Below are 26,452 nucleotides of genomic sequence, written 5' to 3' on the forward strand. Positions count from 1 at the left end.
CCTAACTGTCCACCATACCTGGACCATCAAGTCCCTACATGATTATGTACATTCTCTCCCACTGAGGCCAGTCAAGGCAGTTATTATTTGCCAGGGGATCTTGGACCAGCCCATGTATGCTCTTTGGTTGGTGATTCAGCCTCTGGGAACTCCTAGGGGTCCAGTTTAGCTGGCACGGTTGGTCTTCCTATGATGTTGCAGTACCCTTCAGTTCCTTCAATTCTTCTCCCACTTCTTCCATAGGGATCCCCAACCTCAGTCTAATGGTTGACTGTGAATACCTTCACCTGTTTCAGTCAGCTGCTGGTAGAGGCTCTCAGATGAAAGCCATGGCAGGCTCTTGTCTGCAAGCAAAACATAGTATCAGTAATAGCGTCAGGATTTGGAGACCATCAATGGAATGGGCTGATCACTGGTCAGCCATTCATTCAGTCTCTGCTCCATCTTTTCTCAGACAGGAACAATTTTGAATTTTTGAATGTGGGTTGGACTCCCCAGTCCCTTCGCTTGGAGCCCAGTCTAACTATTGGACTCTTTTCAGGTTTTACATTGTCCACTGTTCAGCATTTCAGCTAAGGTCACCAACATTAACCAAAGTGACCATGAGATTCTACTTTATACCAATCAGAATGGCTAAGATCAAAAGCACATGCTGGCGAGGGTGTAGAAAAAGAGAAACACTTCTCCATAGCTAGTGGGATTGCAAACTGGTACAACCACTCTGGAAATCAGTCCAGTAATTCCTCAGAAAATTGGAACTACGCCTACCTGAAGATTCCGCTATACTGCTCCTGGGCATATATGCAAAAAAAATGATCCACAATATCACAAGAACACATGTTCTATTATGTTCATAGCAACCTTATTTGTAATATCCAGAAACTGGAAGCAATCCAGATGCCCCTCAACCAAAGAATGTATATAGAAAATGTGGTTCATTTACACAGTGGACTACTATTCAGGTATTAAAAACAAGGATATCATGAATTTTGCAAGCATATGAATGGAACAAGAAAATATCATCCTGAGTGAGGTAACTCAAACCCAAAAGGACATACATGGTATGTACTCACTGATAAGCCAGAAAGTACAAACCAGAAACATTCCAAAAGTAATCTTGAACTCTAGGCAGAATGGAATTGAAATTGAGCCAGGGAAAGGAAATAGGAATTCTGTACAGAAAACACAACCAGGATACATGTTGTCTCACTTGTGAGATTTGGTGAACTCCAGAAAGGCAAAACTTTCCCATGTGCTTCCAGGACAACTACAGAAACATTAGTGAGATGTCTTTACAGCTTGTCTAGGCTCAAAGGGTTAAAAACTGGGGAGTACTTGGATCTAGTTTATGAGATGTCAGACCTTATAAGCTGACAGAAAGCTACTAAAACTGGTTCTGATGTCTTGGTTGAGTAGAGCACAACAACAGCTTCATCATTAGCCACATTTGAGACAGATGTACTATATTATCCAAGGTCAGTGTTAAGAAAAATGTAAAAGCCAATGGGTCACTGAGTGGTTGAGAAATACCACCCTTTGGTCAAGACAAAAAATATAGAAACATAAACTCACATCAGCAATGATTTTCCCTTTGGGTCCAAGAAACTAGGCTCTAATAAATGGAAGATATAAAATGAAAAGGGACTAGCTGTTCACTTCCATGTCCTGCTGAGCTGTTGGCAACAGATCCTGGGAGAGACAGAGGGTTGTGGTATTCAGTTATGTATCCAACTGGTAAACTCACCAAGTTCTGATGGATTTTTCAAAACTCAGGACCTCATGCATAGCTTGACTAAACTCTATGGGACAATAAACAAAATTAAAACTAGTAAATAGGGAGGATTTATTTAGTGAAAGAGCTGGTAGAAGGAGGGTTATGGGAGCATTTAGGGGAAGAAACAGATCAAAATACATGGCACACACACATAGTAAATTAACTAGTAATGAAACTAGTGATTATATAGGCAAGGACCTCAGAATGATTTTGGGTCCACAGGGGAGTACAGTAACAGGGGGAATAGTGAACTGGAAGTAGTATGTTTGTTCAGAAAGCAAACAAAACAATATAATATTTCTCAGTTCCAGCATATATTTTGTCAAGCATAATTTGTAAGACATAGTTATCACATAGTTATGAATGGAATTCAGTATCTACACACATATATCTTTAATTTCATTTATTGCTGTCTCTCTCTTTTTCTCTCTCTCTGTGAGTGTGTGTGTGTGTGTGTGTGTGTGTGTGTACACAAGTTTCTTAAATTATCATGAACTAATTCAAGTCTGAACAAAAGGGCACAATATCAATTTAACATCGCAAAGCATAAAAATCTGGAGTTAAAATTTTCAAAACCTAGGACCATTTTTATTGCTAAATTTCTGAGTTATGGATTCTAAAAATTAATACACATACCTTTCAATATTACATATATGATTTTCAAATATACCCAAATACCACATTTTGGATATTGTTCCTTGATTTATATACTAATTTCATTATGAATTAGGTATTTAGAAAGAAGAAGAAGAACTAGATAAGATATCTCCAAGTTTAAATACTCCTCCAATATTCTTTATATGTTTTGTCTTTGTTTCAAATGAGACATTCTTTAAGAATTAATCAGGCTGGACATGTTGGGCTAGGCCTTTATTACTAGCACTTAGAAAGTAAACTGCTGTGAGTTTAAGCCAGACTTGGTCTACATAGCAAATCCAGACTACTATAGGTCTCTAATGAAAATTTATCTAATAGAACAGTAGAGGCATCATGAACAATAAACAAACAAGACAAGACAGTTACCTACCTAAGAGTAAACTACCGACAGTAATTAAATCTGTTAATGAATATACTAACTTCTACTCTGATTGTATAACTATCTAATTAAGTCAGTCATCAATGACGAGATAAATTTGCTAGCAAAGAAGACTTTATAAAATGACACTGTGTTGTCTATGCATTATCAAAAGGATTATGGATCTTTACAAATGACTAATTTCAAAATATAGTGTCCTATTTTTTTGTATAAAATAGATTTATCTGTCTTTAGCCTCCCATTTACGCTTCTCTCTATGGATTTTTATATAAACTACATTTAACTATTATCAGGGCAACCACTGTAAACAAACTTCATAAAAGTATATTTTTATATGGATGTTTGAGGTAAGTATAGTATAAATGAGTGGTTATTTTAACTGAAGTTATTTTTTTTCATTTGTTTTTTTCTCTCTTAAAAAATGAAATGTCTAAAATGAGCTCATAGACTCTCCAGAGAAGAATTAATTGCAAAAGCTTTCAGAAAATTGCAAGGAGACTTCCCACATAAGTATGAAGAGGGTTAATTTCTCACAAATTTACTTGTATTCAAGTTAATGGAAGCAATGTGGCAGCATCAATAAGATAATTTGACTCTTCATGTTTCCTGAGGTGTAAGAATACATCATATGCCTAACAATTATAATAAAAGCATTGAAATTGCCAACAAATAAGACCTCTTAGGTACTCCTCCTTGTTATTGGAACAATGTAAAATTATTCATGTTCCCTTCTACCCCTGGAGTTTTTTTCTTAGGCAAACTTTTATTTATTTAAAAGAATCAAACATAAGGAAATGTGTTCTTGGGAAAACTATTGTGAAGTCCAAAGGACGCTTTAAGGATTTTTGTTTGTTTGTTTTCTTTCTTTGTTGAAACTCATCTCTTTCAGTTCTACAGACTCAGCAGTACCTTCATATAGTAACTCCTCTCTGCCACTCAGTTTGCATACCTGACACTAAGAGAGGGTAAATGGTCCCAGGAGGCCCAGCAGCTGGGAAAATAGTTAACTCTTCTGTTTGAGTGCTTAACAGATGCCCTGCTCAGAGATTCACGCTAATCAATCCTATAAGATCAGCGCACACATCAGGTGTGTGGCGAAGAAGACTATGAAGCTCAGCAACCAGTAGGTTGAAAGGATCGAAGAAATGGTAGAGCCAAGATTTTAGCCAAAACCATTCCTCTTCAAATTCCTGAGGAATTGCTCCTGGAGAAAACTTCACTCTGGATGTGAATATATTCTAGAATAGAAACAGCCTCCAAAGCACATGGGGTTTCTTTGTAGAGGGTGTAGCAGTGTGACCTTGAGTTTTGCAGAGGGAGTGGTTTGAAAGTGTATTTTAAACAAATGATCTTGTATATAGTCTATTGGTGACTTGGTGACGGCTTGGTGATTGATCCTATTGTCAATATTCTATAAACCTTGGTAAAAGAACAGCTTCCACAGATCTACATTTGCATTTGGAATGTCCTGTCTTATTTATTCATTTCATTCCTTGTAGAGTGTTTACATTTCTACATTGTTATTGTCACAATCTCACAGACTTGCCCTTCTACAGGTTGGGCCAACCACATGATCTATCTTCCCATGTTATTGTCTTTTTTCTTTCCCCTTTCCACTTGCTAATTTCTTTGCCAAGAAAGGACTCTGTCCAGTGCCACAAATGACTGGCTCCTCAATATAGGCACCATTTGTCAAAGAGGTTTTCCCTAATGCTTCAAGTCAGTCACACTCCTTGGATCCAATTTGAAGGATATGCAAGCATTTTCCTCTTCCCACCATCGTGAGGAAACTCATTAGTGAACTCCCATACATTTATTAGAGAAGTGAAAAGGTATCAAAATAGGTAAATGTATACAGGTAGCCTAAAGGTGGTCTTGCAAAAGAAATACAAAATACAAGTTAGATTCTGATTCTTAAAAAAATGTTCAGTTAATTCATTAATTTTATTAATTTGTCAATAGAGGCACATGTACATACACGAATTCACACACCCACAGAGGGAGGGAGGGAGGGACAGAGAGAGAGAGAGAGAGAGAGAGAAAGAGAGAGAGAGAGAGAGAGAGAGAGAGAGAAGAGAGACAGAGAAGACAGAGAACTAGACTCATCTACAAAGTTCCTTGTATTACAGAAGTCTGTTTGTAGTTGATCATTCTCTTCAGAGGATTGTGGTCATTCTAATCCCACTACAGTTTCAAAAGCATAGGTGAGCATAGTGCATCTCATTATTATAATGTTTCTCTGAGGCACTTAAGGGTTCCCTTGATGGTTTCTATAGTTAAGTGATGTATTGGTAATCTCAGGAATGCTTTACTGTGATCACTCTCAAGTGCTTTAACAAGTTCTGAAGACTACAAGATATTTTCAACACTTTATTTGCACTATATTTTGAAACTTTATTTTGTATTCAACTCCATATATATATGGAAACATTCTTTTTACCATTTCTATTTTTATTTGAATATTAGATTAGTTGACTTAGTAGCAAATTAATATGTCCATTACTAATGCAAACCATTTGGATATCAGATCCTCTGCAACATACTTATTTAAAAACTCTGGCATTAAATACTTGAAAAGTTTTATATTTATGGTTATAGACACAGAACATGGAGACAACATGTCTACCTCATTTTAACATTCTGTGTTATTTTAACAAATTTTATCCTCTTTGCAACATCTTATTTTTCCATCTGTAAAACACAACAATCTTATCATTTTCTTTTGGTGTTGTTAAGAATATAATGGACAATCTTTTGGAAAATACTTAAGTGGTTTCACATAGCACTTTGTTCAAATGATGTGCAATTTATGATTTAGATAATAAATTTATTATTATATGTCATGATATTCTTGATATTCTTGAAATTATTTGACTGATTCAGCACAAACAAAAGAAATGTGATTATTCTTCAAAGTATAATTTTGAAGTAGAAGCAAACATGAGATTCCAAATTTAACAGCATTATTGTTTATATTTAGAGTAAGGTTCATTTATAAATGTACAGAATATGAGATAGAAACAAATTTGAGATCTTAATGCATACTTTACATTAGTGCTTATGTATACTCAAGAAATTACTCACTGTCTGTTTTTAAATTGAAGAGATAATGTTGATATCTCCGTAACATAGTGATTATGAGACTGGCACCTTAATAGTGAACGTTTTCATAAATCTTTACAAAATAAAATATAACGATCATTGATTGATAAAATATATGAATTTTAATTTTTAAGATTATTTTATATGCTTATTTGTTATCTTGTAGAACACATGGTTTATGCTTAGTGCTCATAAGATGTTTAAATACTTTTTACTTAAAACATTTGCCTCTGAATGGCAAATCAAATCCATTCTATGGCTCAAAATCAGTCTTCTAGTAGTAATTTTCTAGCAAAGTCCTAATGCTGAGACTCTGCAGACCCCATGTTGAAGACGTTCTTCTGTGTCCCCACACTTTCCGTGATTATAGGAAGAATCTGTATTTATTGGTCTTAAACCTAAAGTATAATGTGTCTGCCAAGAGGGATGAAGACAAAATCAACAGGAGACGTTTAGGGCCAAGGAGGATCAGCAAGTATTTAACTTTTAAAAAACAGTAGAAAAACTCATAAGTTTTTGATTATTTAGTTAAAAATAGATTCTTCTCTTATACAATACCAGAGAGAGAGAAGGGGAGAGAGAGAGAGAGAGAGAGAGAGAGAGAGAGAGAGAGAGAGAGAGAGAGAGAATACAAGATACAATGAAACAAAGCAAAAGCTTAATTGAAAATAGATTCTTCTCTTATACAATACCACTGAGAAACAGACAGAGAGAGAGAGGAGAGAGAGAGGGAGAGAGAGAGAGAGAGAGAGAGAGAGAGAGAGAGAGAGAGAGAGAGAGAGAGAGAAACAAGATACAATGAAACAAAGCAAAAGCCCTCATACTTGTGGAAAGTGGACAATGTCTGGTTTAACTTGATGTCTGTGTCATGAATCAGAACCCATATAGAAAAGTTATAAAAGTTTCCTGGGAATATGACTGAGGATACTTGCTCTCATTATGCTGCCTCATTTCACTATATGCTCCTCTAGTTAAGAACAGGGGAAACGTTTTATAGGTTCTCAAGTACAAACAGACAACTTATATAAATAGATTATATATCTGACCATTTCTGCAAATGAACCCCCTGAACATTTTTCAGAATGTATTTTACTACCAAATGACATAGTAATTATTTCCTTCTTGCTTTTTCTTAAAATGTACAATGGGATGACTGACACTTTTAAAATTAATCAACAAATAAATTAAAATGGTATCTCAGAGAAAGTCCTCATTTGTTGATAATGTATGTAGACTTACAACTTTCATGTGGTGTTTAAGAACCTGGTAAATATATTCCAACAACTGTGACTACAACCCAATTATATCTCTATGCCTCATTGATCAGCATGTGTGTAGCAGAGTTATAAGAATGTCTGCAGCTAATCTGTGTGTTGTAACTTTCAATCTTTTTTATAAAGAGTCTTGTACAAACTCGAATGGTGCCCTTCAGAGCATGTTTCAATTAAATTCAAATATAGTTTAAACATGGCTGTAGCCTCTAACAACCTCCTCATTTTTCCCTTTTCCCCCTACATATAACACTCCACTTTTTATTATTATTAGAACCAGGATGACATCATCATCCACAATGTTTGAGAGCCTTTTCATTAACAACAACAACAACAAACAAATTTAGAAAAACAGAGTTAATTCAGTGTGATTGAAAATAAATGGCTGGTGGAAACCAACTGAGTCTAGCACAGAGGCAGAGAAGGAAGAGTTTACTCCAGAGGTAGCTGGGCAAGGTGATTAGAAGGCAACTGTTTAAAGAGTCCAGTCTACATTAGGTGCCCATGCTTGACTGGAAAGAATATAGAATGACTTTCTCTTAACCTACATGCATAATGACCATGAAGATTTTATATTTGAGTGTTTAAAATCTATTAAATATTTGCATATGTTCCGAAATGTCTTGGGCTTGAAAACCACATGTAAATATGAAATTCTTTTGTTTCATTTGTGTCTTACATACATAACATGGAGGAAATTTTACACAATACTCTTAATCTTGTGTAGAAAAATCAGTTCATGACATGAAATTTACAACTATGGCATCCTATTTGCATATATCACATTGTGAATTTGGAAGTACTTAGAATTGTATTTTGGTTATTGATGTCAAACCTGCATGAATATTTTTAGGAGGCGTGTTTCACATGTTGTAGTTGGGAATTGATTGATTTGTGAAGTATGGTGAATGACAGATATTGTGTTCACTATTTCATTCGTTAAAAAAACTGTTGAAATTATTTAAAGTATTTGGAATTCTAATTAAATGATGGTAACCAACAATATACAAGGTAACTTACACTCACAAATGGCATGAAGTGTTTGTATAATCCTAGGTAAATAAACAGGCTAGAGTTCTATCCTGAGTCAGGACCTTATGGAAATCTTGGAATACACTAGTAAAGATATTCACTGCCTTTCTACTTCGTTTGAATCTACTTCATTTGAATCAGAAAGTAAAATTATAAACCTAGAAGAGTGATGGAGACATTTGCCACTATCACCAGCTTAACACTGAGGATCCTAAAGAGAAGAAAACATAGTGTTAGTGACAACAATCAGTAAACAGAATTGACTTTGGGGAGTAGTCCCTGTGATAGGTAATAGTAAGTTCAGATAAAACCAACTGTAATGGTTAGAACTAGTAAAACTCTCAAGTTGCTTTAGTATTTGCATTTTCAAAATTAGTTCATTTTCAAATCACACACACACACACACACACACAGAGAGAGAGAGAGAGAGAGAGAGAGAGAGAGAGAGAGAGAGAGACTTAGTATTTTCTACATTTCTTCCTGCTGAGTGCCACAAAGCCTGCTATTTCTCAAGAGATCAAGGCACAGTTTGTTTCTGCCTTTAGTATTTGCTATATCACTACTTTGGGAGTCCTAAACTCCTTCAAGTACCTATTGTTTCACCCACAAAATAAAGCAAACAATACTCTTTTTACTCAACAGTAATAGGGAGAGGTGGGGAGATGATGTATTTTAAAGCATGAAACGGGGCTGGAGAGATGGCTCAGTGGTTAAGAGCACTGGATGCTCTTCCAGATGTCCTGAGTTCAATTTCCAGCAACCACATGGTGCCTCACATCCATCTGTAATGGGATCTGATGCACTCTTTTGGTGTGTCTGAAGACAGCTACAGTATACTCATATGCATGCAAAAAAGTAATTCTTAAGGCATAAAACATTGCTTTAAGGAAATAGTGTCCCATAATTATTTGTAAAGTGATTTGCATTACAGGAAGACAAAGACACTTAACTCTTGAGCAAATTCCTGTTCAATAAGTTAATTAAAATTAAGCAATGATTTGAATTGTGAACTTGTACTTTCAGCAGAAGTACAGGATATTTTATTGCTTTGAGCACCATTGCCTATAAAGCACAAATTTTGAAAAGCAAGATAAAACTGTCAAAATTCCTATGTACCATTTCAGCCAAGGCACCGACAAAATGTCAAAGCCTGTATTTAATTGTTTACAGTCTGTTAAGTAAAGTGACTACCAATGTCATTAATAACCATCAAGGAAGAAAGGTTGGTGCAAACTGATATCCCTAGGGACACAGCTGTAAAGTGTATTATCCAGTGGTCCTGGAAATAATGAATTTAAACTGTACCTTCACCTAAGTCTGAAATCAGATGAACCTTAATATAAATTACGTTTTAAAACACTTACTCCTGGGGTCTGGAGAGACAGCTTGGTGGGTAAGGTGCTTGCTGCACAAGCTTGAAGACCAATGTTCAGAACCTAAGTTAAAACCTGGGTGCTGACACAGGGCCCGAAGAGTTTTTAGCTCAACATAATTCTTCCAGTACTTCCTAAATGTAAAAATAAATAAATAAAGTGTGCATTTTTCCTATTTAAAAGATGAAGTGTGACTACTGAGCCGACTGAAAGCATTGATGTTCTTTTACATTGATATATGTGTTTTCTAATTTCACATTGTTTTTTAGAAACAAATTTACTGACAAGTCTAAAATAAGAATAAAATGTTTCTGCTTTGTGGTGCAGGTTTTTAAGTTACAGCTTGAACATTTTTACACAGCTTATTGAGGTTCATCAGTTTAACTCAGTACAATCGAAGATACCTAAATTTTTTAGCATTAATGGCATTCCCTCTCTAAATTATCCATGCTGTTAACACTGGGCCTATTTTTTATGCTACCAGTGCCTGAAGTTATGCTTCTCAAAACGGATTGTTGTGGAAAGCTCCAGCATCCCCGGCAATAAAGTAAAAAATAACATTATGGCACCATCTAGTGACCTAATATTTCCTTTTCCCCTTCTGTTGTTCAGCTTGAACGCATGCATTTCTATTGATTACATAATGCTTTGTGGTCTTTTATTTAGGTACAGCTAGAAGTCATTTATCTATACAGTTACCCATGGTTAAAGCCAACTGGTATCAACAAACTGAAATTTAAAAAACAAAACAAAACAATTTCCTACCTCGTAGAGCCAAAAATGTTCTGTAAGAATTTAGATCGGTCTTAGTCAGGATTTCTATTCCTGTACAACATCATGACCAAGAAACAAGTTGGGGAGGAAAGGGTTTATTCAGCTTACTTTCACGTGACTGTTCATCACCAAAGGAAGTCAGGACTGGAACTCAAGCAGGTCAGGAAGCAGGAGCTGATGCATAGGCCATGGAAGGATGTTCTTTACTGGCTTGCTTCTCCTGGCTTGCTCAACCTGCTCCCTTATAGAGCCCAAGACCTCCAGCCCAGGGATGGCACCACCCACAAGGGGCAATTGAGAAAATGCCCCACAGCTGGATCTCATGGAGGCACTTCCCCAACTGAAACTCCCTTCTCTGTGATAGCTCCAGCCTGTGTCAAGTTGACACACAAAACTAGCAGGTACAAGATAATTTTAGACTTGGCCTAGTTCTGCTAGATCCAGAATGAAATTACAAAAAAAGGGTAATGGGATGACTAGGCGTTCATATTTGGAACTGAATAAGACAAACCCATGCTTAAAACACGTTATCATCCACAAGTGAGCTTATGAAGCTGTTCTTACTTTTCACTGCAAGCAATTATTGTTTATAAAAATAAACAGCATAACACAGGGCAATACTGCCATAGAAAATGGAATGCCTCCCATTCCAAAGATGATTCCTCACTAATACATGCCTGTCTGAATTCTCGTTGCCAAGACAGGTCTATTAATAAGCACAGTAATTGAAAATGACATCAGTGCTTAACTTTATGTATGTCACATAATGTTTTTGTGACATTTGTTATTTTAAAATTAGACTCTTTCTTAAGAGCAATGTATCCTGTAAATGTATTTAATGTTTTTGTTTGTGTAAACACTTGAGTTATCTGAGTTGCCTTTTTTTCCTTTTTGAAATATATATTTAGGTTTGTTGTGAAAGGAAGGATTTACAAAGTGCAACTTGTTAAACCTACACTCAAGAACAACATGCTTGAGCAATGACAGACTTGACTGGCTTCAACCGTACATATGTACACTGACATTCAGTATTAAATCTGTTATCAGGTACTGAAAACAATGACTTCATGAAATTTGCAGGCAAGTGGATGGAACTAGAAAACATCATCCTGAGTGAGGTAACCCACTACCAAAAGAACACATATGGTATGTACTCATTGATAAGTGGATATTAGGCAAAAAGCTTGAAATACCCACAATATAACCCACAGATCATATGAACCTCAAGAAGAAGGAAGACTAAAGTGTGGATGCTTCAGTCCTACTGAGAAGGGGGAGCAATACAGTAATGGAAGGTAGAGGGAAGGAGAGACTTAGGAGGAAGAATGGAAGGGGAGGGAAAAGGGGGGACAGGACAAAGTGACAGAGGAGACTAGGGAGATATCAAGAACAGAGGTGTGTAGCAGTAGAGGTTGGGGAACTGGGGGTAGCCACCAGAAAGTCCCAGATGCCAGGAAAGCAAGAGGCTCTCAGGACCCAACAGGGATGGCATTAGCTGAAATACCCAACAAAGGGGAGAGCGAACCTGTAGAGACTATATCCAGAAGTTCAGCACAATATACCAGGTTGAGGGATGGGATTACCCACCCATCTCAAAAATAGTAACCCAGACTTGCTTCTGTCTAAAAGAAATATAGAGACAAAGAGTGGAGCAGATACTGAAGGAAAGGCAACCAGAGACTGCCCCACCTAGGAATCCATCCCATCTGCAGACGTGAAACCCAAACACTATTGCTGATGCCAAGAAGTGCTTGCTGACAGGAGCCTGATATAGCTGTCCCCTGTGAGGCTCTGCCAGAGCCTGATCAATGCAGATAGATGCAAATGCTTGCAGTCAACAATTGGACTGAGCACAGGGATCCCAGTGAAGAGGCACGACTAAAGGAGCTGAAGGGGTTTGCAACCCTATATGAAGACCAACCTTAACCCCCATAAGTCTCAGGGACTAGACCACCAACTAAAGAGTACACATAGACCACCAACTAAAGAGTACACATGACTCCAGCTGCATATGTAGCAGAGCATGGTATTATCTGGCAACAATAGGAGGGGATGCCCCTGGTCCTGTGATGGCTCCATGCTCCACCATAGGGTTGGTGAGGCGGGAGTGGGTGGGTGGGTGGGTGAGTACCCTCATAGAAGCAGGCAGAAATGGATGGGAGAGGGGGTTTGTGGAGAGGAAACTGGGAAGGGAGATAACACTTGAAATGTAAATAAATAAAATAACCAATAAGAAATTAAAATAATACTGAGAGAAAATTCTCAGAGAACACTGAACTCTGTACTTCATCAGTGAAACAAGGATATGGCTTTAATAGCATCACTAGGTACTTTTCAAAGTAAGGAAATATCAACAAATTTTTAGAAAATAAAACATTTTTTAACTAAACGTACTGATAGTAGGCAGAAAGGGAAAATAAGGAGTAATAGATTACAGACCTTAAAAAAGTATCAAAGTCTACATTTAATTAATGAATAAACATCTAATCAAAAGATGAAACACCACGTATAGAACCCTATTTGTGCCCAAAATAAGTCTCCCAAAGTCTTCTCTAAGTCATCAGTTGTAGTCATGAGATAGTCTCCTCACTTAAGGCTCACATCTGCTCAGGATTTAATGCCTACATTTCCTTAAAGATGTTGGGCTTCTTCCTCCTTCTGATCATCAGATACAGAATTGTTCACTTCAGTTGTGTTTGAATGTAATGATCCAGAGCATGAGCAGATTATGGGCTTTCAAGGCATCTACTTTTTTGTCCTGCATCTGACCAGAAGCTAGACTCCCTGAGGAGTGGATGTACAACTTCAGAATGCTGTCTTCCTTACATGTAGGTGTCTGTAAGTTGGTTTACAAAATTTAGTTCTTCTTATATGTTCATCTAATCATTGAAAAGGGGAGTTTTGTTTGGAGTCATGCAGTCCATTTTGACTGGGAAATCATGACCAGGCTAGAGAAACAAACCCACCACCATTCCAAGTGGTAGAAAACAATTGATGATGGAGAATGTACTGATGATAACAGCACAAAAGTGCAAAACATCATGCTCACTGCAGAGGGCAAAGGAGAATCTGTAGGTGCCCGAGAGTGCAGAACTTGTTAACACTAAACCAGTATGGGGAAGTTTAAAACAACACTGCAGCACAGTATTTCAGTTAGCATACCTAGGAATTCATAAATGGTCTCATTTGAATCTGATGTTTCATAATCAACAGTTATAAAAAGCTATAAATATAATCCGTCACTATCACTTTCCTTAACTGTTAAAAATACTATCATAAAAACATCAGTTACTTACAGAACTTTGGCTAGGGTGGTAACACAATAAAGCACTTGTCATAATAGAGAGAACCCAGTAATTGTACAGTAAAATGTAACTAGTATTGGGACCTGTTGTGCAGGCTAATACCACTATCGGTTTCCACTATACTGAGTGGATTGTGCCAATCAACTAGTATTAAATGATTTTTTAAAAACAATCAATCAGAAATCCCTCCATGAGCACTGGAGTAGTTCAGAGCAATTGTAGACAAGAGTCTACGTCTACATCTGGTATTATCAGAGATGACCCTAATAAATACCTAGAGCCACTGCTACATAGCTTTGATACTGATTTTCATGAATGAGAGATGACAACATAGAATGTTATTATAGAAATATGGCTGGAAGGCAGCTATGTAACAGAGAGGTCGTTTGAATGAATATATTTTCTAAGCCACTACTAAGGAACACTGAGCCAGTAAGAACCAAGTTTTGTTTTGTTTTTTTAACTGTATAATAAAACAAGCAAAATTAAAAGGAGACTAATATGAAGTAGACATTAGTAAAACAGGTTAACATCCTGTCTCAGATGCTACTCACTCTCTTGCCTTTTATGGAAGTAATCCAAGTGAAAAAGAACATAGATTACTGCAGCCTGGTTGTATGCTGAGTGCCATTGTGGATGAATAACAAATGGCTTTAGAACTCACGGAGTGTGGTCCACTAGTTAGCAAAGCCACATAGGTGAGCCTCCACTGTGGCCTGACCCTGAGAACCACGTGTCCTGAGGATTTCATGTTGTGATGGAGTTCTATTCTGCTCTCTGCCTTCACATCCCTTTTAATATAAGAATTCTATAAAACTAAGTGTCTGTATGTATATGTGTAAAGTTTGTGTGAATGGAGGCTGGAACATTGTTCCTTCTATCCATCAACTATTGTATGCATGTAGATGTGTAAGGTTTGTGTGAGTGGGGATTGGAACACTGTTCTTGACACCCATCAACTATATGTGTATAGCTGTGCATGTACTGATGTATATATGTAAAGCTTGTCTGTGTGTTGGAGCTTGCTCCATCCACAAACTATGTATATGTATGTATGTATGTATGTATGTATGTATGTATGTATGTATGTATATGTGTGAAACACTTTGAGCCTGCTTGCTTGAGTATTTCAATGTGTCAATGTATATATATATATTTATAAGTAGGTCTGTGTGCATGTATGTATGAAGTTATTGGAATCTCCCTTTTGTTTTATCCACTCAGTGTGTGTGTGTGTGTGTGTGTGTGTGTGTGTGTGTGTGTGTGTGAGAGAGAGAGAGAGAGAGAGAGAGAGAGAGAGAGAGAGAGAGAGAGAGAGAGAGAGACTGAGACAGACAGAGAGAGAGAGAGAATAAGTTTTCTGTTTTCTTCTCTTTTCTGCCTGTCTCAAGATGTTAAAATTGTTTGTAGTTTTTCCCCTGGCCACCAAGGGAGTTAAACTTTGTTCCCTGGGAGGAGAAATGTCTGCTGAATAACTTCTCTAATTGCTGGCTGCCATTGTCAGCAGCCCCTGTGGGTATCTCAAACCACCTCTGTCAGCAGCTGACCCCCCAATGGCTACCTGACTCAGTTTACCCTCCACATAGATTCCAAAGCTGGTTACTGACAGTTGCAAGTTTGTCTGAAACATTGAAACAGAAAAAATAGAACACCTGATTGGGAGCAAGGTGAGATCTATACCTGAATGGAAAGATTGGGACAATTTGTCTAAGAGCAATAATTAAAGGGTCTTCGATAGAATTTGTGCTTCACAATTCTAGAGCTGAGAAGGCCTGTGGACAGGTAAGAACAGGTTCTGCTGTGTGACAAGATCTGCTCTCAATTTACAACATGGTGCCTTCAATAGTCTCTTTTTTTTAAGTAATAATGTTGTATCCTCACATTTTAGAAGACAGAAGGAAGATCAAGCAAGCCAAATGCTGTGTGAATTCTGTTTGCAGTTATCACTCCCAAGGCTATTGACTTTTAACAGCTGAATATTACAGAGAGACAAATTTATCATAGTGTATACAAATGTATATTACTATCTCACACTTATATACATTCACGTGTTCTTACTTTTCTTCACTATATCTAAAAAAATTCTCTTATGTTGATATAAACTGTTACACAAATTTTACTTGAACAATTTCAACAAATACATAGTATTTCTTTTCCTTTTTTGTTCTTTTGAAAAGTATAAGTCTATTGCCAGACCATCCGAAATATGCCCCATCTTGTCTGAAAGCATGATAAAATTTCTCCCTTTTTGAAACCTCCTCCTTCCAAAATCTCCCATATAATCCTTATTTCTCCTAATTCACGCATTATTTTTCATTAATTACATGCACATAGGTCTCACATATGTATTTCTAAATATAATCTGATTATCCCTAGCTCCAACTAAATAAATCTAAACTAGATAAAAGTACCTAATCTATTCATCTGTCCTTCCAGACATTGCTATATCATTTGCTTGCCATAATTGTGTGGTATGCAACATTCATCAATGATGAGAAGTTTTATGCTTTTAGCAGCTGAGCCATCTCACCAGCTCACTGATTATATCCTTGAATGCTGTCTCCAAATGGAGGCCTAGTCTGAAATACTGAGATTTAGAGCTTCAACATAGAATTTAGCAAGAAACCCTGGAACTTATAATGTTTCTGCCTCCAGAACTCTAGGTATTTTTGCCCGTCTCACATGCAAAATATATATCACCTGCTACCAGATGCTTAATGCATTCCAATAGTAACACTGAATCACAGATTTTTTCCCAGTGTCACCTAAGACAAGAGCTGATGAAGCCTGAGTGATAAGTTATATTTAGACAGAAGTCCTAGCCAGCAGAAAATCTAAGAACCCAAGTTAGTGCTGCTTCCAAGCATGAAGGTGGACAAGCTTAGGAAAAGCATCTCCATTTCAACCATCAGACTGAACTCAGGGACCCCATCAGGGAGGAGGCAGAAAGACTGGAGGATCTGAGAGGGATCGCAACCCCATAGGAAAAACAACATCCACTGGCCAGACCACCCATCATTGCTCCTGAGAGTACACCACCAACCAAGGAATGTACAGGGAGGGAGGGATCCAGGACTCCAGATACATATGTAGCAGAGGATGGTCTTGCCTGACAGCAATGAGAGGGGATGCCTTTGGCCCTGTGGAAGTTTGATGCCCCAGCGTAGGGATGCTAGAGTGGTGGGGCAGGAGAGGGTGGGTGGGGTAGGAGAGGGAGAAGGAGGGTAGGTGGGACAGTAGAGGGAGAGGGAGGGTGTAGGGAGGAGGAAAGGATGGGTGGGTGGATGAGCACATCCATAGAGGCAAAGGAGAGGAAGAGAGGGTGGATGTGGGATGGGTGGGGTTGTGAAGTAAATATTATTATTATTTTTTAAAGCGGGACAGAAGAAAGAAGTAGAAAGTTTTCATCAAGGGTCTAAGATATTCCAAATCATAGACAGGAAATTTTTAATCTAGTTTTGAAGGTAAAGAACAATGTTGTTTGGTTTGATATTCTATCTAGTAGATTTATGTGTAAGGTAGTGTAACCTTTGATTTTTTTTTAAGAGATGAAAGCTTTAATATCACCAGTCCTGTGCTTTAAGTAATCTAGTTCACTCAGCAGACGTTGGAAGTTCTGTTTTCAGAGTCCTAGGCTGAAGCATTTAGAAAGGTATGGAAGGACAGATCCCTTGAGTCAAGGAGAGACAGCTTTATCAGGCTACAATACATCAGAAAACACCTCAATGTTGACATGTGGATTCTGTAACACAAACCTGAATATCTTTCCCTCAAATATTGCTTTATAAAATATGAACTTGATTTCCTGACCATCTATGAATCCTACTTCCATATTAAGTAATTAGCCTAAAGGATTCCCTTATTATACACTCATGTATTTGTGGAGAAAAATGAACTAGAGAGAGTATAGGAAACACAGAATGAGGGAAGGAAACTAGATAAAAGATAAGAGGAAGAGAAACAGATTGAAAGAATAAATAATGAAGCTATTTGTGACAATCTCTTTCAGTCTTTCATCTAAATAATTATTTCCATATTTATTTCTCAGTTTGCTTCTTGCCTTATTTCTCTGTGTTAGATAATAGGATTTAAGACAGGAGAATTTCTGCTCAGTTACTCACACACAGAGTCGGGATAATGCAATTATGATAACATAAGAATGGATTTGAGAGTTTACTGACACATGGAATTTGATTATCTTTTTTATTCACTTGACTCACCTGTTTTATTTTCTTTTCTCATAACTGAACCAGGAAGAGGCAGTCATCTTGAGAGGCTGGTTATTACATTTTTTTTTGCCGAAAATTTTTAGACTTAAGTAATTCACAGTTCTGATAAGGTTGGGGGCATCTGAGATATTGAAGTGATTGCCAGAAATGAACTCATTGAAGGAGTCCTTCTCCTTCTGTCATGAACCATTAATCTAATAAACTAATGTCAGATTGTGAATATTTACCTAACAATGTAGAACCCATGATTATAATAACACCAAATCAGGTGACCATAAATATTTACTGACAGAACATATAGGCTTGCCTTGGCTTGCAACATAAAAAAGCTTCCGCAGTTCTACGGAAGGAATAAATACATTTAACCTTTTATTTTACTGAAGGAGAGGATACAGCCAAATATTATTTCTTTTAATATTTACTAAAAACATTTCAGAAAGAAAAATGAGCATTAATTCTCATTTACATTGTGCAATATCATGTAAGCACAGGTGTCAAAGTATCAAACTCAATAGCTAGTGCCATAAGTTTAGGAAATAAAATATTTACAATTAGACAATAATGTATTATTTATAACTATTTATCTCCTCAAATTTGAAACTTTTAAGTATACACAGCTTTGGAAAGTATAAGTAAAACAGAATTTATCATTTATCTAATTTTAGTACCCGGGACTAAAAAAAAAAACCCAAAACTATTATTTGTAATTATGTATAGAAGGTACTTTGTGTGAAGTTTTAGCATGTACTGAAAACAAATACTTAGAGAATGGCAAAAGCACTAAATGTCATATTGGACTATGATTCTGTAGCTCTATTTTATTAATGATAGTTTTCCAGCATAAGGATTTTAAATAATATCTATAAAACTTTCTATTTACCAGTGCTGAGAAATAATAATTGGTGGCAGGATTTCATACATGGTTCACATGTAGGGCCTCATTTATTTCATACATTACTTAGCTTCCTTATCCTCCCATGAATGAAATGAAATTCTCAATGTAAAATCTTAAGATATTAAATACTAGCAAGTAGAAAATTAATACCTGCTTTGAACAACGTCCTCTAAGTAGTGTCAAGTGTGGGTTCTATCTCAAGGGGTGGGCCTTAAATCAAATCTGATTTCAATTGGTTACTGTCAGAAGGTTTGTGTCACTATTGCCTTAGCATATTATTCAAGATAGATTGTGGATGGAAGGCTTTTTGGTTGTGTTGGGTATAGAATATCCTATTGTCTTGGCAACAGCCTGGGTTGTTTGGAGATTGCCACACGATCCTTTTGGTCAATTCAATTGGATGGAATCCAGTCCCCAGAATTGAACCTTTGATGAAAAAAGAGGGTTAGTATGGGTTCCATGTCCCTCATCATTTGAAGACTTCACTAACATTGTCAGCATATATTATAGGAAATTTCCACTACACTAGATTTCGATACTATCCTTCTAATGCTCTTCTCTCAGAACTGTCTCTCCCTTCTTTCCATCCGCCTCAACTTCCTAGCAGCTCTTCCCATTTTTTACCCCATTAGCTCTAGTCCATTCATAAAATCTATTCTATTTTCCCCTTATGGGGTGAGACGTGTGTTCCTCCCCAGTGCCTTCCTCTATGTCTAACCTCTCTGGGTCTATGGATTGTAGCTTATAAAACGTGTTTTTCATTGAAAAAGAATTATATCATTTTAATTTCTTGCTTGCTTTAAGCATTCCCAACTATCCACTCTTGAACCTGTCCCATGTGCACTCCATTCTCAATTTAAAAACATCTTTCATGTATTTCTAGTGTACATATATACATATATACAGAGAGCATATACATATATATATATGCATTCATGTATATGCACAAATATTTTTAAATGCAAAATACTGAGTCCATTTTTTGTTGCTTGTGTTTATACTCTTTCAAGAATGACTACTCTTCATTGGACAACCACTAACAGTATTAATGAATACTGTATTCTAAGCAGCATACTGAGCACTGAGATAAGACCTGGGACCTTTTCTTAAATTATTCATCCTAGTTAGAGTCCCTATACATATACAGAATTTGAGAGTAATATTGTAAATATTATATGATTACCTTTCAATATCAATGTATAGGACCTGGGAGTTTCAAGGAGGCTTTATGTTAAAGGTGGCAATAATATTAAATCTGAAATGACAAAGAAAAGTTTCATATGGTACAGCAGTACAATATAACCATTCCATTCCTCAACATTACTGTTATTTATGTATTTGAATAAATAACAGTGGATGTAGAGCAGTGATCTGTTCAGGCAACCTGGGCCCAGTCGAGTAATAGGTCTGGAACTCTGGAGCTCCAGTGACTGATAGTTTCTGCCTACAAGGGATGGAAGGTATTCAGCCATAATGCCTGGGACCCTAGCTCATATTTCAGTCCCAACCACCCACAGCTGCAAGAGATGTGTGCATTGTCACATAGACAATACCCCAAGCTCCCAGCATTCAAGCTGGACCCTACCCCTAGTCATCTGACCACAGCCAGGCATGCTATACCCCACAGACAGATAGCCCTGCCTCACATAAGATAAGGAGCAGTTTGCCCCCTCCACTCTCTCTCTTGCTTTTTGTCCTCTCTTGCTTCCTCTCTTCCTCTCTTCCTTTCTTGCCTCCTCTCTCTCCTCTTCTCCTCTCCTTCCTGTCCTTTCTTTCTCTCCACATAGCTGGCCTCTCTTCTCTTTCCTATAATAAAGTATCTCACAATTATGCAATGCCTCCTTTTAACTAACTAATGTGCAGCTGCAACCCCAGCCATTGGCAGCAGAAATATGTAGCCTGAGCAACAGCATCAGGACCACAGGCCAACAATTGGACAGCAGAAGAGGGGTAATTGGTCATCCATTTCAGCATCTTTTCAGGAAAGTCTCTGTCTGCTCTCACTAGATATCAGTAGCAGCATCCTAGTCATGAGAGCTGAACCAGATACCATGAAATGTCTTTTGCATCATGATCCATTGACTTTAATCGAGATCCACAGTTCTTAAAAGAATCAAAGTGTAAAATATCAAAATAATCAAAGAACAACAGTAGCATAGGCAAAACTTCTATTGTAGATACAGAGGGAGGATATTTATAAGAAAGCTGCATATTTAGATGCTTACAGCCAATCATTGTTCTCTTGTTGGCAACTAGGCACCAAAGAACTAACAATGGCAGAGATACAGATGTTAGTCTGAGTTGAAGAAATCATATTTATATTGTATTTCCAAAGCAAACCCTTGGGAATAGCATTCAAAATTTGGAACTAGTATTTGTTTTGGTTATCATTAGTTCCTTAAATTAAGAAGAATAACACATTGCCCTACCAGTTCTCATGATGCCAACCTTTATAGATATGAATATCATATACTTAACATATGTATTCTTAACATCATCAGTAACATCAGTTTAATTCATGTAACCTTATATATTTTGTCCTTCCCTTGTTATAAATTTAGCATTTAATCTAAGTAAGCATGTATTTTGTACAATAAACTTCTAGTTATAAATATAATGGATTCAACCACTAGTGTTGCTTCTAAACTTCATTTTCTATACTGTCTGTAAAATTCTTTTAAAATATTAATTCCTCTTGGAATTATGCTTGATGCTGCCTTTCTTCAACGATTTTCTAAATGTGAGATTTCTGTCTACTTTCCTATTCAATTTTTATCCTACTCTAAAGATACAAATGTCGTGACCCCCCAATGACCCCCCACACAGAGTATTCCAGTGTATACCATGACAACCATAACAAGGCAGTCTGTCAAAATCACTCTAGTCAGGAAACCACCAGAGAGCTACCCAGGAATTTTGATATATGCCACAGATCTATAGCAGCCAAATTTATGAGTACAATTCTGTTAGATGAGAAATTTAAAGCAAGGAAAAATGTACCCAAAGAACTCCACCCCGAAAATTCCACTTAATTTGAACTGGTGTGTGTGTGTGTGTGTGTTTATGACAGAGAGAGAGAGAGAGAGAGAGAGAGAGAGAGAGAGAGAGAGAGAGAGAGAGAGAGAGAGAGAGAGGAGAGAGGAGAGAGAGATTTGGAAAAATTCCTTGAAATATTCAGAAATCCAATTAATATCATGAAATTTATCTGGTTCCTACTCTTATAACCTAGCTGGATTTCTTTAATTAAAAAAATTGAAACAAATTCTAAATTTTGATGGTCAATATATTAAGATAATTAAATCCTCACAGATTTAGACTCAACTGTCAGACAATGAAGTTTTCCCTAAATTTAAGAATAGCTTCACAGTTAGATAGTCATACCCCAAAACCAATGACAGAAGAATGCCAAGCATGTAGATTTAGTAATTTTTTTCATACATGTTTGAATACTATGCTGGTTAATTTTTATTGTCAATTTAACACAGCTTCGAACTACCTGGTAAATTAGCTACTTGTCTGTTGCTGTGAGAAAACACCATGAACAGTTTAACTTCTATAAATTGATGTTTCATTGGATTGAGAGTTTCACAGAGTTAAAGTCCATGATGGGAGAACAAGAGCATGACTTCAGGAGCAGTTGAGAGATCACATTGTAGTCTGCACGCAGGAGGCAAAGATCATATTGGAAATGACATTTTTTTTTAACCTTTCAAAGCCAAACAAGTGACAGATCTCCGTGAACAGGGCTACCCCTCCTAATTCTCCCAACCCTTCTCAAGCAGTTCACTAACTCTTTGAGCCTATAAGAACCATCCATATTCATCTTCAGTTTTCTAGCTTTCATGGTGCATAGTCATATCAGAGGGAATAATGTATTTAGTTGAGCTTCAAAAGTCTTGACTGTTCTCCAATGTTTAAACTGTGTAAAAGTCCATGCTTCAAAATCTTTTATGAGATTCATGGCAGTTGTGTGGAAGTAATTCCATAAATCAAAAGGCAAATTACATACATTCCAAAATACATGTACAGAGCATACATTACCATTCAAAAACAAAGGAATGGGTTCACAGTGAGGAAATACTGGGCTAAAGCAAGACTGAAGTCCAGCAGAGGGAAACTTCTAATCCTGCAGCTCCTTTTCCAGTCTCAAAGGCCTTAGATGGCTCTGTCCCTCCAGCCGCCGTGCTACTGATACCATACTTCTCATACTTGTGTCTTTCTACTCCGTGTGTGCACCTATCCTTGGAAGGTATGGTCTAGGAATCTAATGTTGGAACTATATGAAGTATGCTGCCAGGTTTAGCTGCCAGCTTGGAATGGAACCTAGTCATCGTGAGCCACATTTTGTTTTCACTAGCATTCTTGCTACTTTTGAGAAATTCTTGCGAGATTTGGAGGGGACTCCAGTCATGTCAAAAGGCTTCCTTCACTCTGCTACAGCTCAGATAGTTCCTTAATCTCCCTGTCTTTTTCAGTACAATCCTTGGTTCCAATATTATACTTCTTCATGTTCTTTTTTTTTTCCTCTTTAACCTTGAGGTTTTGGATTTAATATGTCTGGCTTGCTCATTTTCACTGTAGACCTGCTTAAGAATGTGCAGAATAACCACACCACATGCTCTATAAGTTCTGTTCATCTAGAGAACCCCTGTCCAATACAGGTAGATCCCTACAACAAGCATAGAAGGCAGATATTGTCTTTGCCAAAACCTTTCAAGAGTGTTTGCTTTCCTACTTGCAATACTCTTCTCTGAAACATCTTAAGCTAGGCCTCCACATTCTGCATAGGTTACCAAAACTGTTTTCTGAAAATCTTACTGTGATTTCATCAGTCTTGATCAGTCCTCTCTCAGAAATAGCCTGCACCCTAGAACATTTCTATTGTTGGGAAAAAAAAAACTCTATTACCAAGGCAAGTAATATGGGAAAATATTTAATTCAACTTATACTGTCAGAGGTTTAGCAATCATAATAGTGGAGAAAGGCATAATGACAGGAATAATCACACATCTTGAATCATAAGCAGTAGGCAGAGACCACATTGGGATAGGCTCAAGTCATTGGAACTCAAAATTTACCCCCAAAGTCTTTGGAACTCAAAATTTACCTCTATTGACACACTTCTTCAAATAAGACCATACCTCCTATTCCTTCCTGTATAGTCCACCAACTGGGGACCAATTATTCAAATATATGAGCCTATGGAGGCTGTTTTCATTAAAATACATAACACACAAGTAGACTCTAATGGGGAAATATTTATATTCAGTTGGCCTGTCAGTATATTTGTATGCAATTGCTTTGATTGTTAATTGACTTGCAACACCAGGTTATGGGCTGGAACTTGCATATTTTAAGAATGAAGAAAATAGATAAATATGAATAACAAGACAGGGATCTACATGTTTATTATTTTTATAATTTTTTATTAATTATTTTATTTATTTACATTTCAAATATTGTCCCCCTTCCCTGTATCCCCTCCACAAACCCTCCACCTCATTCTTCTCCCCTTTTCCTCTAAGAGGGTGCTCCCCCATCCACTCACCCACTTCTACTTCACCCCTCTAACATCCTCTTCTCTGGGGCAACAAGCCTCGACAGGACCAAGATCCTCTCCTCCCACTGATGCTAGATATGGCTGTGCTCTGTTACCTATGTAGCTGGAGCCATGGAGAAAATCCTGTATACTCTTCTGTGGTGCTTTAGTCCCTGGGAGCTCTGAGAGGTCTGGTTAATTGATACTGTTTTTCTTCCTATGGGGTTGTAATGCCTTTCAGCTCCTTTCAGCCTTCCCTAACTGTTCCAATGTGGTTCATGGACTCAATCTAATGGTTGGCTGTGAGTATCTGCGTCTGTTTTAGGTTGCAGGAGTAGCCTCTCAGAGGACAACCAAAACAGGTTCATGTGAGGGAGCGCTTCTTGGCATCAGCAATGGTGTCTGGGTTTTGGTGTCTTTGGATGGGACAGATCCCAAGGTAGGGCGGTGTCTGGATACTGCTGGATGGCCTTTCTTTCAGTCTTTGTTCTTTTTTTATTTCCCTGCATTTTCTTTAGACAGGAACAATTCCTCAAAGATTTGAGATGGGTGGATGGCCCTATCCCTCTACTGAGGCCATGTCCATTTACTGGAGGTGGTTTCTTCAGGTTCTATCTCCCTGTTGTTGAGTATTTTAGCTAAGGCCATCCTCATTGGGTCCTGGGAGCCTCTCATCCTTAGTGTCTGGGACTTTCTAGTGGTTTCCCATTTTCCACACCTCCCACTGCTACATATTTCTATTCGTTCTCTTGGCCCTCTGGACTTCTCTTCTATCTCTTCCCATACCTGATCCTACTCCCCTCTTTCCCTCCCCCTCCTGTCTCATACCCAAGTTCCTCCCTCCCTCTGCCTCCTGTGATTATTTTGTTCCCCTTTCTAAGTGGAATTGAAGCATCCACACTTTCGCCTTCCTTCTTGTTAAGCTTCATAGGGTCTGTGAATTTATCATGAGTATTCTGAGATTTTGGACTAATATCCACTTATTAGTAAGTATATATCTTGTGGTATGGGTTAGCTCACTCAAAGTGATATTTTCTAGTTCCATTCACTTACCTACAAAATTTGTGAAGTCATCAATTTTAATAGCTGAGTAGTATTCTGTTGCTTAATGTACCACATTTTCTGTATCAATTCTTCCATTGAAAGGCCTCTGGGTTGTTTCCAGCTTCTGGCTGTGATAAATAAGGCTGCAATGAACACAGTGGAGCAAGGGTCCTTGTTATAGGTTGGAGTGACTTTTGGATAGATGTCTAGTAATAGTGTTTGTTCTTTCTGGACTCTTGATTACAAGTCTTTCAACTACAAATGAAACTATAACAAAGAATCATTCATCTTCTTTTTACAGTATTGGAATAGAAATAATGTTTCTGATGCTAAGAAAACACTTCACCCTTGAGTTGCATGACCTTTCAGGTGCAATTAATGTACAACAACAAGAATAAAATCACATAATCTGATACATAATTCTATTTTCTTTTTTATTAATTTATTCATTAATTTACATTCAAATATCAACCCTCCTCTCCTTTCAGTACATCCCACATAAATCACTGCAGGACCAAGTATACCCTCTCCCATGGAGGCTAGACAATATGACTCAGATAGTGGACTGGGAAAACTCTTTAGTTTAATGATGGACTTTCTGGGAATTTGATACAAAGTTTAACATTTTTTTTTACTTTTGTCTTATTATTTGGGGTTTATAACCCCACCATATAAAATTTAGTTTTGTTAACAATAAAAATAACCAAGTAACCATTCTTTAAGTCTAACTATATCCTTTCTGTATTCCCCTACAATTTCATATTTCATTACTTTCCTTGTGTAAATCAAGGCCAAGAACCTGGTCTATTTTATTAGAGAGTAGGTAAGAAAGCATGACTTTTTTGTCACTGCCTGCAAGCCATCAGTGTGTGTGTGTGTGTGTGTGTGTGTGTGTGTGTGTGTGTGTATGTGTGTGTGTGTGTGTGTGTGTGTGAGAGAGAGAGAGAGAGAGAGAGAGATAGAGAGAGAAAGAGAGAGAAAGAGACAGAGACAGAGACAGACAGAGAGAGACAGAGACAGAGAGAGGGGATTTTTATCTTTACACATAAGCATCATTGCTTCATGAAATGCCTGGTAA

General features: G+C 37.3%; 2 long non-coding RNA genes across 2 annotated transcripts; both read right to left on the minus strand.

Moving 5' to 3' along the window:
* Positions 1–287: 287 nt before the first annotated feature.
* Positions 288–9,718, minus strand: LOC116067989. The gene is made up of 3 exons (XR_004109388.1): positions 9,580–9,718; positions 1,745–1,799; positions 288–344 (listed from the first exon to the last, which is right to left on the minus strand). It is a non-coding gene; the product is annotated as an uncharacterized LOC116067989 (long non-coding RNA).
* A 9,194-nt stretch (positions 9,719–18,912) lies between these two features.
* LOC116067988 lies at positions 18,913–25,495 on the minus strand. The gene is made up of 3 exons (XR_004109387.1): positions 25,384–25,495; positions 19,975–20,046; positions 18,913–19,217 (listed from the first exon to the last, which is right to left on the minus strand). It is a non-coding gene; the product is annotated as an uncharacterized LOC116067988 (long non-coding RNA).
* Positions 25,496–26,452: the final 957 nt, after the last annotated feature.

The sequence above is a fragment of the Mastomys coucha genome, unplaced genomic scaffold (genome assembly GCF_008632895.1).
Source record: "Mastomys coucha isolate ucsf_1 unplaced genomic scaffold, UCSF_Mcou_1 pScaffold22, whole genome shotgun sequence".
Lineage (NCBI taxonomy): Eukaryota > Metazoa > Chordata > Mammalia > Rodentia > Muridae > Mastomys > Mastomys coucha.